General features: G+C 37.4%; 1 protein-coding gene across 1 annotated transcript in view; it reads right to left on the bottom strand.

Moving 5' to 3' along the window:
- The window catches only part of LOC129744120 (muscarinic acetylcholine receptor DM1), a 303,267-nt gene extending 291,688 nt beyond the window's left edge, over window positions 1–11,579 (bottom strand). Inside the window, exon 1 of the mRNA XM_055736516.1 lies at window positions 10,953–11,579. The gene's annotated coding sequence lies outside the window, so the exon portion shown is untranslated. The remainder of the gene's footprint in view (window positions 1–10,952) is intronic.
- Between the last annotated feature and the right edge of the window lie 1,672 nt (window positions 11,580–13,251).

Raw genomic sequence — 13,251 nt, 5'->3', positions numbered from 1 at the left:
ATAATCTTTAAATAACGAACCCTCTTGCGGATGCCATAAAATCAGAGATATTACTCCAAATGGATCCCGAAAATTCGGGAGAACTTTCCTGTTCCTCTAGAACCATAAGGGCTTTGGAACGCACACGTCTGTTGAGAGAATCAGGTGTGTATGTGTGCACGTTTTCGTGGGAGTGTGATGCTGCGCCAAACATCAAAGAAAAACACCCCGGCTAGCCAAGCCCCATGAATAATGGCCTAGCTAATTTGGGACTTGTTCCGGCCATTCATAAATAATGAATTTTTAGAACCATACCGCAGAGCTATCAGTTTCGGGAGGGCCATCCGGCCAGCCATCGGATGTGTGTGAACTGAGATCAGCAGTGAAAGCTTACCAGAACTTTGCCGAAAATCCCGGCTGGGACCTGGTCATTTTCCCGTCCGGGCAAATCCGACAACCATCCTGGTACTCTTCATACACACTCCCCCATGAACAAAGTTGTTCCTTCTCAACAGACGTGCACACCAGATTTATCAAACTGTGCGTTAGATATTGCTCGGCTCGTGCAAGCACTCTGAGTGACTTTCATTTATTAGAAACCGCACAGCAAGAAGCTTTGAATAAATTAATAATAAAATTTTAGAGTGCACTGCTTCGAATAGCAGTTCGCCAGAACATGTTTTTGGAAAATGCTTCATCAAAACGAGTTGATACTTGATGAAATTGGTCAAAACTGTTTTTAAATCGTTTTATATACTTTGAAAGTTGTACCTACCAAATATTGAATAATCGGATTTGATATCTTCAAAACTGGTTCAAATCTACAGTCAAGGCCTTTTGAAAAATTCATATATTTTTTTTTCGGCAACTTTGATTCACAGGTACAGAATTTCATCGAATTTGATCGAATTTATTGCATTTGCACAATTTGTGTAGTCTATGGCCCGCTTTAAGGGCGTTATTCATTTATCGCCAAATTGAAAAAAAACGCATAATTGAGAAGAAATGAGAGGAAAAAAATTTCAAGCAACGAGTTCCGCAAACGTTTGCCAACGTATGGGGCCAAGGACGTGAAAGACCTTTAGAAGCAAAGCGTCAATAAAGTATTTAAAAAAAAAATTTGTGGGGAATTTTAGACTATTAGGCACCTGTAGGGAAAATATCCAAAGATTTGCACAATAGTAGAGTAGAATTGAAACATTTATAGATGATTTTTCTATCTCTCAAACTTGTTTTCCATATTTAGAGAGAAGTGTTCCTAAATGTGGGAGCTGTTTGGCGAAATGACTGACAAATAAAAATATCTTATCAGTGCAGTTTTATAAAATTAAACAAAAATATTGCAAGTGGAACTGAAATATAGCTCAGAACATAAATTGCGTTTCCTCAAAAACAGTAACAGATTTCAATTTTGGTTCTTGATTAATAGTAGGTAAAAACTAAATAATGCCAACCTATCTCAGCTTTGAGCCTCAGTTCAGCTTAGTTTAAGAACAATGTATACAGTATGATGGCAATGGATGTATGGGAAATATGTCATCATTGAATTTCATAAACCGACAATATACATTTTTTTATTGGTCCAAAAGACAGGCATATACAAACATTTTTGGCTTCTCGAAATTGAGTAAAGATTTCCTTAAAAACGCATTTTGAATATTTGACCTTCAAAAATCACCTGAGAGCGAACCAAAAGACAGCTGGAAAATCGAAATTTTTATTTTGATGTCAAATGACTTCTATCTAATGCACTGTATGAGATTTCCGGATATACCTAGTGTTATTTAAAAATAAAATGTCTGACTGCAAACTAGAGATGTACCGAATAGTGGTACTCGGCCTACTGTCGAACACCGAATATTGACCTTTTTCATTATTAACTTCAGCATAAAGCAGCCCTCAGGCAGCACTCCTCACAAAAGTTTTAAAGATTGATCTAGCAGAGATCGATCTTTTTGCTTAGATTTTTTAGGTTGATCAATCCTAGAACCATTCAGCTGAGTCGATCTTTCCCAGAAGATCTATCAATCCTAATCCAAGAATCAAACAATAATTTATGTTTGTTTTGCAATTCGTAAAACAATCGTAATTTTCAAAGATAAATTTGAGTTTTTTTAATTTATATAGCAAATAATCTGAATAAAACCGGACAAATTCGAGAAGATTTAAGCAGATATGACTTATCTCGAATTCCTCATTGGATTTATGGCCAAGCCTAGATATATCAAGAAAATCAGAATAAACTATAATCAAAGTATAAAACTTGTCAGCATTCTCCTGTACGATCTACAGGGAAAGATATATGGATGCACCTAAGATGTTTTGCTTCAACCATAAGTTTTCGATGATTGTGTGGCTTTTTCAACGTTACTTTTGGATATTTTATAAAGTATCCAAAATCATTTGAAAAATTTGACAAGTCTGTTACAGTATAAATTTCAATAATATACATATGTTCGGCCTAATCGGCTGCTAAGCTCAACAATTCGGTGAGCCGAATATTCGGCTTAACGGTTTTTGGGTGGTATCAGAGATGCCAATGTGCTTGAATTTTCAGGATTTTCCTGATATTTTGAGGTCCATTCTGATAACCTGATAAGCCTCGTTTTTTTCTTGATTTTTGAAAACAAGCCAGATTTTGCCTAATTTTTAGATTTTCACATAAAATTTGTACATATCTGTTCAAAACTCAATAGAAATTCTGTGCTTGCTCGTCATCACTTCAACCTTGAACTTAATAACTTCACACTATATTGGATTCAAATCTTCTATCAATGTTTTATAACAAGTTTTTGAAAATTTTTTGTCAGATTGTGTCTATCGCTTCCAGTTTTACTGATAAGGCGTTTAAAGAAAATCAGTTTTATGAAAAATCAATCATGGACATCTTTTTATTATTTTATACTATGTAGTTGAAGACTGCAAAACGTTTTAACTTATACTTTGAAAAATATGTATAATTCTGGAATTCCACTGGAATTAACAGAGCGAGGAAAATTTTTAGAAAAAAATTGAATCTGATTGCCTTGTGTTATCGCACAATTATCTTAGTCAATTTGACATTTCTAAAATATATGTGACTTTATATGTTACAGTACATGTCAGTTAATTAAAATTCATTTAAACTATAATTCCTATTTCTATTAGATGTGACGAAACTTCTTATGAAAAGCTGAACGTTTTACGGAAAAACACATCATGTTTTTGCCCAACAATCAGCCAAATGTATAATGTTCAAAATAGCAAGTATGGAAACGAAATGAATGGTTGATTTGTGTTTCAAAGTCAGCAACCATTTGTCTAAGTTGCTGACTTTAAAAAACACAAACGATTGATTTCGTTTTTATACTTATTGTTTTGAACATACGCAAATGGTTTTTAATAAAATTATTCGACTAGAGGATTAATGACTGGAAAATATGATTTTTCGTATGTAAACATTCGTTCACATTTCTATAGAAATCGGAATAGTTATTTCAAGTTTATAAAACTGTTAAGGCGTATATTTTACTAAGAAAACTTTTGAAATTTGCCAAATTAAAGCTTAACTTCGCGGGAACTAATCTATGAAGATTTTTTGCAAAAAGCTTTGGTTAGTATCTCAATAGTATCTGCTTGCTATCTCCAAATGTGAGTGCAGTTGTTCGACCATTGTGTGTTTTCGATGCAAAAAAAGAGATTTATTGTCATTATTTCTTTCATAACTCTTCAAGGTGTTAATGGCCCACTTTGGTGTCTTCAGATGAAAGTTGCATCATGAATCGAGCTATACAATGGTATTTTTTGCAAAATATTCGGTGGTGCAGACGGTACTTTTAGACGCCATTTAAAGTTTATTTACAACTTTTCATATTGAAGGTCATTATTTAATTTTTTTCAACTATTCTATTTGGAAAGCTGATAAAATTTCAATGCATTTTGATGTGCTATTTTATAATTTCCGTTGAGAAACAACAGAGTTATGTAGCTTTGAAAAATGGTTATTTTTTATTTACAAAAAAATCTAACCGAAGCTAACTCAAAAAATAAAAGTGTTAGAAATCTGAAAAAATACATGTGTTTTTAAGTCGCAAAAATGAACCAAATTTTCAATTTTGGGAAAAATCTGAAGACCCCCGGCGCAAATTGTCAGGTAATAAAAAAAAATCCCCATTGTCAAAACCAAAAATCAAAAACCGACTTCATTTCTAACTTATTTGAATTTTCTGGATGATTTAATATGCAAAAATTTCTTTTTCCATACTTATTGTCATACAAAATTGAAACGCGTTGCGTTAACTCAGGAATCAACCAAATCATCTCAAATTTTACACTGATGCTTGGTGACCCAAAAGGCATCGAATAAACATATGGGAGCAAAAAGTCATTTTTTGCAGCGGTCTAATGGCCATATTAGGAAATTTTTATTTTTTTTATTTTCTTTAGGAGTTTAATTTAGAGTTTTTTTTTGGGATTTTAAACCGATTGGTTTATTCATCCCCAGATATTTTTAATTTAGAGTTCATTCTGTATTCACTACAACTGCTGAATCACATGTGACATATTTGAAAAACGCTATATTTCGTCAGTTAAACGCGTGAAAGCTTCGATAGAAAATATGAATAAAAGGTATGAAAACAAAATATATCGCGTTTTTAGGTTGAATTGACAGGGAACATATAGCTAATTTGAAAGAAGTATGAAGTTTGTATCAGTTTCACAACATTCTACAACGGTGACCATAAAAGGCACTCAGCTCGATCATTTTATGTTAGCCTGAGATTCCCTGATTTTTATTTTCAAGCTCCCTCAATGTTGGAGAAAAAAAATGTTGGTTACCATGGGTGGTATTCGTCGCCGAATATTCGGTACATCTCTACTGCAAACCATCCTTTGAGTTGAGCTACAATAAATCGGCATATTATGGCCATATCAGCGAATTTTTTTTTATTTTCTTTAGGAGTTTAATTTAGAGTTTTTTTTTGCAAGGATTTTCATCCGTTTGGATGATTCATCCCGAAAATCCGTTTAATTTAGAGTTCATTCTGTATTCACTACTTTACATAGCTACACTCTACACTAGCTAGTTCCACCAGCGATCGTCAATATGCGAATTTTCAATCGTAGGTTTCATCACCATCCCTCAATTCACAGATTCAGAATGTTGAATAACATTGTCGACTGTCGAGCTTCTCGCAACACCAACAACTTCATTCAGCCGTCGAATATCAGCAGAGGCATACTAACCGCAGCGTAGCTATACAGTATGACCCATGAAAGTGCGAAAATTTTTAGCAGCCTTTTTTGAATTGATTTTGATGATAATTGAGGATTGATTTTTGTCTGTGTAACAGCTTTAACCATTATCTTAGGCTTGCCAGATACTTTTAGAAAAACGCGGGACAAAGCCGAAAAAAGCGGGACATTTTAGAAACTCCTAAAAAAGCTAGTTGTATTGCCAAACTTAGAGGTTTACCACCAGTCGAAGTTATTCATAGAAAGTACACTAAGGTTTTTTTTAACGCGCATTGATTTTGCTCAGTATTTCCTACATGACTTCGATTACATGGTTTTTTGCAGGTTGTTTTCCACCGTTCTCGCTAATTAACACGTTATTTGAGAGAGTAATTCAAGTCCTACATGTAAACAGCTCAAACGGCTTAAACGTTCAAAATCTAAGCAGCAACAAATAAATTTCAAATTGGTTTTAAAAATTTGAAAACTCAAGAAAACTTCCATCATTGTACACTGTGGACAATTGAGTTGAAAAAGTGGTGAATGATAAAAGGCAACTTAACTAAGGTTGAAAAATTACGATCAATAATCATTTGGAAGCTACATAAACAATATACTTTTCAAAGTTATTTATTGCATTGGTTGAACGTGCTCCAAGAACACTTAGTGAATCAGAATCTTATTGTATCTTAAGGTTTTTTTTGTGTTGAACCAATGAATTTTGTTGAAATTAAAGATAAAATTTCATTTTTTCCAGTTTTAGTCAGTAAACTTTTTTTTTTTTTTGTAAAAGTTTTCCATAAGAAAAAGCGGGACATTTTGAGGAAAAAGCGGGACGGCGAGACTTTCAACAAAAAAGCGGGACATGTCCCGCTTTTGCGGGACGGATGGCAACCCTACATTATCTGCCAGTTACAGTTAATGTAAACAATGCAGTTGTAAGGGAGAAGCAGGCTGTAGCGACTGTTTAGCGCGTTAAACGTTCTTTCCTTGAAGGACCATGTCCACGTAAACTGCGTAGTGGGAAGCCACGTGCAGCCGCACTGTCAAAGTGATAGGTGAAGAGGAAGGTGGAAAGTGGAAGGTGAAGAGGAATCCATTATTATCTATTTGGAGGCTGACTAACGAAGCGAATGTCTCGTATTCTTCCGTGCAACGATTGGTCAAAGATGACTTGAATGCATCATCAAGAGCAAGAGCGAAGCGCCATTTAATAACAGGACGAATTAAAGCACTGCGACTTAAACGCTCGAAGCGATTGCTGTCTAAGTTGAAGGAGAAGCAGCTAGTCGTCGTGTTAGGAGATAAACCGTCCCTATTGTGCCAGAATGTTCTTCCAGCAGTCGAATGCGAGCTCACGCATGCTGACTGAAGCGTAGCACCACACCACGCATCACCTGGCTAATCCTCTAGCTGGTCCGTTCGCCTACTGCGCTGACCAATCCCGGTTTTGGATCCGGGGTCTCCACTTCTCGATGCTCGTGACGGCATCGAGAGTAACCCTCTCGTACCCTATCACAGGTTCGAATTCCAGCGACACCTTTTGGCTGTGCTGAAGCATCTCGTAGCCTCTGCCCAAGGCAATCCTTTGCGCTAGCTGGTCCCTATGCGGAGATTGGCTCCTCTAGATTGCAGATTCTCTGCCCTTGCTAACTGCAAATATCTGCACTGGCTGCTTCCTCTAAGCTGGTGCACTTGCTTTCGGCAAGTCTGAAACTTAAGAGTACCCCTCTCATCAACTCTTTCTTCCTCCCAGACGTAACCGGGCCCATAACCTGTTGAAATAAGTAATGCAACGCAGGTTTCAATAGTGGAATAGTGTTAATTCTGCATTCGATACTTTAGTGAGGTCCTTACATAGCCACACTCTACTCAAGCGATTGCTAGTTCCATCAGCGAATTGTCAATCGTAGGTTTCAAAAGCATCTCAAATTGCTCACTATTTACAGGGACTAGTGAAAAGCCTTAACAAGTTGTATCAAATTTCTTCCAGTTAATTTTGAAGAAAAACTCAATTTTCAGGTTTTGTATACCTAGGTTTTTTGTGATATGTAATGGGAAAAGTAGGGCCAATCCTAAAATGAAATTAACTACAGATATTAAACATGTTCATCAATTAACCGATGATTGAATCACGAGAACCAATCATGTTGGCTTCTGTGAAATGAAATCGAAATCTATTTTTCGATTTTTATTGTTTAGCGAGTTGATACTTGATATTATTGGTTTCTGAGTCAACTTTTGTTCGATTTTTTTTTATTCTTCAAAGCTTTCTGAATCCTCTTCAAAGGTAAAAATAATTGCCGAAACATTTCATTGATCAACCATATCCTCCATTGAACGCAACCTAGTTTCGTAGTAATTTTTTTTTTAAATCTTTCTCCAAAAAAACCGGTTGCATCCATATGCATCTTTTCCGGTTCAAACTGCCAGATATTTGAACATCCGAGAAGCTTCCGAGAGCTAAAACTTTCTAAGGTTGATCAAAACTCCACAATGTTAAATTTTGGCTTCTTGGTCGGTCCGGTGTACCAATGAATCGTACCGAGCCATATTTCAAACTTGAGCTTCCCGTCTAAGCTAAGAAGAAGCAACAAAATGGCCCCTCTTTCTTTAGTAGGTTGGTGGATGCTTGTGCCAACTTTGGTAACCAAAACGGCAGCTGCTCAGTTCGGAGATTGTGGTTCTGATGGCAGTGTTTGGCAAAATTACAGATTACTTTACGTGCATAGCCGACGGGCGTTATATTATAAAGTTTTTCAATTTGTTGCACCACACCACCTAGTTTACTTATAAATGTAGCGTAGCAGTATAGTCAGAGGAATATTTTGCTAAGCAAACATGGGCATTCGAAGTAATTGGCATTGTTTTGGAACGTTAGACTAATTGCTTGAGGAAAATATAATTTTGGTCCAGCAAAGAACAACTTTCTAGTTTAATTATACGTAAGAGTTACTTTGGAAAACTCTTGATCTTCGGTAAACCTCTCACTGAATATTTCTTCCATTTTAACTGGACATTTCGTTTCGAACAAAATTATTGAAAAAACGATTTTTCAATTTGTTGTACTTAAATATGTGTCTAATTATAATAACCAAGGGTTTGTGAACAGGGTAATGATTTGTTCACACAACACAGGACCCGGGAGACGTCACAATTGTGAAAACGGGATTAAATGAACACATTCCCTCACAGCAAGTGGTTTCCACCCTGATGCTTTGCCACCGCAAACAACTCCTTTGCCCTTCTTTCATCACCGATAAAGTGAGCTACAGCTACCATACATGTGCACATGAATAATGAATTATAATTTAGTTCGTGTTTAATTATGAAATATGACACACACCGGGGAATCGTGCAAGAACGTCTCCGGTAATAGTTTTCAAGGATGGATCTTATCATATGTATAGGGTGGTGTGCCGCTTCGCCCGCGTGGGTCGTCCGGATTTGGGGCAGCCAGCTGGAAAACTTGCACGTGTAGCACTTTGTGGTCGGAAGCTTTATTGTGTTTGTGTACGGATGTGTGAGCGTGAGCTTTAGAACTTCCGCTCCAACTCGGAAGCTGCAATAAAACAAGTGACAACTACTATGGCGCGCTTTTCGCTTTCTCTATCTCCCTCTCTGGGGAAGTGATGGTCATTGAGAAACGATGTTCTAATTAGTTTACGGAATTCGCCTTTCAAATTGCAAACAATTTTGGAAAGGAGAAGACAGGAAGGAGGAAACCTCAAATGTACTGCATATTTGACTAAAACAAATTAGTCGGTTGAAATGATAATTTGTCTTACGCTTAAAATAGCTGTTTAACAAACATACGTTGGATGCCTTAACGACATTGTCATCTGTAAAGTCTTAAATACAATTAAGTTCTCAAAGGAATTCTCATAACGCATACACATTTTTTGAAAAACTTATTTTAGACGACTATTTCATTCCTAAATAATTGGGTACCATGGGCGAGGTAGAACTTGTTCTGCTTAACCACTTTTTTACATTTTTTTGTAATCATGATTTAACAAAAATTTCAAAAATATATATAAGTGAATTTTTTTTTGTCCACGATGAAATTACTCTAACTTTTTAACAGTTGGGTAGAATTTAATGAAAATTTGGGTGGATTTAGTTCATAGTGCATTGTTTACATCATACAATTTTTAAAGTCCTGTGATCAAAACTCGCTGAAATGGAGTCGAAAGAACAGCTCGTGCGTGATAAAATCTTGTGCATTCATCACGAGAATAAGGATTTCTCGCATCGTTCCATTGCTAAAACGTTGGGAATTGCGAATTCCACGATGTCGCGAGTGATTAAGCGGTTTGAGGAACGAATGACCACCGACCAGAAGCCCAGAAGTGAAGGAAAAAGTATTCCGTACAACACCAAAAAGCACAACCTTGTAGTTGGGGCCTTCATCCAAAACCCGAACGCCTCCGTTCGGGATGTGGCTAAGAAGCTGCAGCTAAATAAGCCGAAGTTTTGTCTAGAAGGCCAAAACTAAGGCTGAGTTTTGAAAGTTCAAGGTACAAAAGGCCATTATTCGCGACGAGAAGCAGAACAAGTCCGCCAAAACCCGTGCCAGGAAGTTGTACCTCAACGTGCTGACGAAAGATGAATGCTGCATCATGGATGACGAAACATATGTGAAGGCCGACTTCAAACAGATCCCCGGCAACCTGTTTTCCACGGCCAAGGATAAGTTCAGCGTTCCGGAGCATGTCCGCACTCAGATGTCCAAATTTGCGAATAAATTCCTGGTTTGGCAAGCCATCTGCACGTGAGGGAAGCGGAGTGCAGCTTTCGTGACCCAGGACACGATGAACAGACAGGTGTACATGAAAGAGTGCCTCCAGAAGCGGCTGCTTCCTCTCCTGAAGGCCCACAACGTCCCAATAATCGTCTGGTCGGATTTGCCTCAAGCCACTACTCCAAGGACGCGCTGAAGTGGTATGCGGACAATAAGGACAATTTCGTGCCAACAAGATTCAACCCTCCCAAAACTCCGGAGCTCCGCCCCATCGAGAAGTACTAGGCGATTATGAAGCAGCACCTTCTTAAACGACCTAAGGTAGTGAAGACAGTCGAAGATTTTGTGTGTGGCAATTTCATCGTGGACACCCTTTACATGTTTTCGGATTTTTATTTCTTAGACTCTGAATAACGAAACATTGAAGTCTTGTAGCTGAATATTGTCTTAGAAACATATTTGAGTTTCATTACGAGGTTTCCAAAAGTTATCCAAAAATTTTATAGAAAATAGAGGTAGTAGTTAGGAGTGTCAAATTGGCACTCCAGGGACTGTAACGGGAAAAAAAAAATTCAGGGACGAAAAAGGATTAAGTACATGCGTAGTAATCTCGCTCATGGATTATATTTGTTTACCAATAACATAAGGTCTTACGATCTGATTACCTTGGTATCTTTGCACCTTTGCAATTCATAGGATCATTTTTCCCGTATGTTTGGATAACGTGCTGGTCTTTTCTGATACCTACTCTCATTTGAACTGAAGTAACCTCAAGAAGACCATCTAAAGGAAGCTTTAATTTTGATGAAATCCATCGCACCAAGTTCATTTTCGCTAAGTAGACAGTTCAGGGAAGAAAAAAGCTCCAAAACCCTTCGAATGGGAACGGGGCTAATCAATCACAGGACTCCCCTTTCGCACCCTTCACCGGGGTTATCGTTTGGTTGCAAAAAAGAAAAATATGCCGGCTCATCCTCATCGCTGCCCCGGCAGGAGGCGCAAATCATCGACTTACCTTATCATATAAGACAAATCGCACGTGCCAACTGACGCTCCCGTTGAATTCCGTCGACGGTCCATCTTGATTGTACACGACCCATCATAACCGTCATCATCGTCATCAACAGTAACAACATCTTCATCGGTCTCATTCACACAACAACTGTCAGTAGTACATCACTCAAAAATTCCCAACCGAGCCAACTGAGAAAGTCAGTAGGTACCGCAAATCTAAAGCAATTCCAAGGAAAAACGGAGGCTAAGATCACTTTTTCCGGAGCCAAAATGGATGCCTAACATTAGTTGGATTTACGATGCCAGTTTTTAGTCTTGAACCTTCTGGTGAATCATTTTTTCTCTTCAACACTCATCACTTTTGACTAAATCCATCAGCCCGATTATATTGGAAATAATCAAGAACCTTAGTTGGAGCACTCAGTGCCTCTCACTGAACTATGTTTGTGTTTCTTCATTTACACTGATCAACTTCATTCAATTAGGTATCTATTCGCTGGCGTTGAAAACTTTAGTATCGTGCCAGTTAGGGCTCCTGGGTCAATTCATTCATCCTGACTCATAATAAACCGACTGTAAACCAGCCGTTTCCACCAATCCTTACCAATTCATCAAAGCTTTCATTCTCATCCGAGACGGGAAACGGTTCTTCGCCCAAATGTCGCAGGAAATTGCTTTCAAACACAGATGCACCTTTAAAATTGCTACGTCCCAATTCTATGGCAAACAGTGAAATTTATTTTATTTTCTTAAATCACTCGCACTTGCACATAAACATAAAAAAAAACTTGGCAATTTTACGAGCAACACACTCCCCAGCCGGATGCCCGGTTCGGTTCAGCTGGAACGAAAATTCTTCAAAACAGCAGGGTAAACACATTTTTAGTCGCCGCCATGTTTTGCGCTGTATTTGCCAGGAGTCCTACTCGTTGATCGCCTTTTTATGAGTTTTGCTGCTGGGCCAAGGCTAGGCCAGGGGGAGTTCAATTTCAAGGCTCCCCTGCGACGAGCTTCCACGGCTCTAATGCTTATTATTGTTGTTATTCGCTGTGGCTTGGCATGGTTTATTTGGCTGCTGCTCTACGAAAAACTCCCGGCTTCCGGATCAGGATGAGGGCTACCGCTAGCCTAAACCTCGAAACGAAACAGGTGGATCTGGGAATGAAAAATGAAAAACAAAAGTTGGAAATAAATGTTTATGTCACATCGTTTACAGTTGTTTCGTGTAGGATGTTTGGTTCTTTTTTTTTTTTGACTTTGCTGTTGGTCTCGATTTTGATGTCACCTCAAAGGGGATAAAAAATAAAAATTTAACAACCAACGCTCAATGGAGATGTTGAATTGGGCTTGCCAAACAATAGCAGAGACACATAATGGCTTAATGTGTTGAACTTTAGTCTGAAAGGATTATTGTTTAACTTCATTTCGCACTATGATATACACGCGTTAAAAATGACAGATTTGAGAGCGGAATCCAAAATTTTGGTTACTATCAAACCCATATTATTTACTACAAAATGCTCACAAATTTCACACGACCTTTTTATTAGAATCAAGATTGATGAGGATTAGGTTATATTTTGGGTGCCTCTAAAGTGTTTCGTGTCAATTTTGAAGCACGCGCCTGGTGCATTTGAAAAGTTTACTTCACGCTGCTCCCGAAAATATTTATGCTATGATTGAGAAGAAATCTCGCGGTATGTTTCCAAATCTGAAAGAGAATTTGCCAAGCGGTATACCCGAGTAGACTTAGATGCTTAAATCGATGGCAAACAAAAGCCAAAACGAGCTATCGATGCCAAAAAGGTAGCATAATTTAGTGTTGTATTTTTGAGGATTATTCATTAAAGAATCAATGTTCTAAAATTTGATGAAAAGCCAATACTAAAGTAAAGCATCAGTAGCTAAATGGAAGCACGATAAAGTGTATATTTTCCTACAACAGCTGAAAAAAGCATCAGGAAAGTCTTTTTGCTAAATTAGAAAAGTAAGAACAAAAAGATAGCCTGATTTGGTATCCAATTTTCATCAGGTTTATTAAGGTGTTTGAATTTAATTGAACTGAAAACCAATTAAACAATTCAGTGATTTAGTGTTGATTTCTCTGTCACAACAAAACAAGGCATCATTAAGGTATTGTATTGCTAACATGATTTGTTAAAAATTTATATAATTTTGCCCGAATAAAGGTGGTATAAAACTAAAATTGTTTTCTTATTTTCCTATAGAGAAAGTACAGTTATGCCAAATTTTTGTTAGTAAAAAAGCTAATTGAACTTAACATACTCATGTTTCCAGCT

The sequence above is a fragment of the Uranotaenia lowii genome, chromosome 2 (genome assembly GCF_029784155.1).
Source record: "Uranotaenia lowii strain MFRU-FL chromosome 2, ASM2978415v1, whole genome shotgun sequence".
In the NCBI taxonomy this organism is placed as follows: domain Eukaryota; kingdom Metazoa; phylum Arthropoda; class Insecta; order Diptera; family Culicidae; genus Uranotaenia; species Uranotaenia lowii.
The sequence above is the reverse complement of the archived record's forward strand: the minus strand, read 5'-3'. Positions and strand labels throughout refer to the sequence as shown.